Consider the following 1,248-nt stretch of genomic DNA (forward strand, 5'->3'; position numbering starts at 1 on the left):
TGAGAAAGTGAAATTAAACTGTCACCACATATTCTTTGAGCTCTAAAAGTCTATAAATTATTTACTAAATTCCTATGCTATGCTAGGCTCTGTACTAGACACAGGACTGTAAATGATTTATTAAAAGTCTATAAATTATTTATTAAATTCCTACACTATGCTAGGCTCTGTACTAGACACAGGACAGAGTAAGATATTATACAAATTCTAATTCACTGCTTCAACAGGCTTAAAACTTAGTAAAGATGAAAACACAAATATATATGATTACTTACGAAGCAACATGTAAAAGTGCTGCCCAATGTTATAAAACAAATTATCTTTCCAAAAGTCCTAAGGAATAGCTGTACATGTAAATGGGGAATGCAACTCCCTTGGTAGTCATCCAAATTACATAATTTGGCCTTTAAACTATAGGTGTATAGAAGAGTATTTATTAGATGGTCACTTAACAGTGATCTTGGGCGAAGAATAAACTATGTATGGAATCCACTGCCCTGTTATAAACTGAACTCTGCACCCCACCACCACCACCTCCAAATTATTTATATAATGAAGCTCTAACTCCAATATGACTTTATTTAGAGATAGGGCCTTTAAGGAGGTAATTAGGGTTATATAAGGTCATATGGATGGAGCCCTAATCTGATAGGACGGGTGTTCCTACAACAAGAAGGAACACCAGAAACCTCTCACTTCCTGAGTGCAAGGAAAGCCCTTGTGAGGACACAGAGAAAAGGCAGCCATCAACAAGCCAGGAAGGGAGGCCTCACCAGAAACCATCCCTGGCGGCACCTTGATCTTGGACTTCCAGCTTCCGGAATTGCCAGAAAACAAACTCCTGTTGTTTAAGTCTGTTGTATCTTGCTTGTTAGGGCAGCCCGAGCTGACTAAAACATGAAAATCCCTCTGAAACATTTAATAGTCATGTAGTGGTAATTAATCATCCTTATCTCAATATGGTGATATTATTTACTAGTTCATGAGAGGCACAAGGATCAGGCTATTATCAACATTTTACAGATGAGCAGATCAGATGTGGATCACAAAAGTAAACGGCTTTTCAGAAGCCTCATAGCAGATCAGTAGTAGTCTGTCTTCCAGGATATGACCCTAGGCAGCCCTTTGTAAAATTAACTACTGAATAAGGCTAAAGAAGGCTTTATCCCTGTGATCTTTTCACTCCCTTGAAAAACCTTCGCTGTCCTCAATGATGTCCCTTGATTTGTTCGCATTATTTTTTTTATC

At 38.0% G+C, this 1,248-nt stretch overlaps 1 protein-coding gene across 10 annotated transcripts in view; it reads right to left on the reverse strand.

Annotated features, from left to right (window-relative positions):
• Positions 1-1,248, reverse strand: part of SNX24 (sorting nexin 24) — a 178,669-nt gene that overhangs the window by 102,187 nt on the left and 75,234 nt on the right. The window lies entirely within an intron of this gene.

This window comes from Callithrix jacchus, chromosome 2, assembly GCF_049354715.1.
Source record: "Callithrix jacchus isolate 240 chromosome 2, calJac240_pri, whole genome shotgun sequence".
Classification (NCBI taxonomy): domain Eukaryota; kingdom Metazoa; phylum Chordata; class Mammalia; order Primates; family Cebidae; genus Callithrix; species Callithrix jacchus.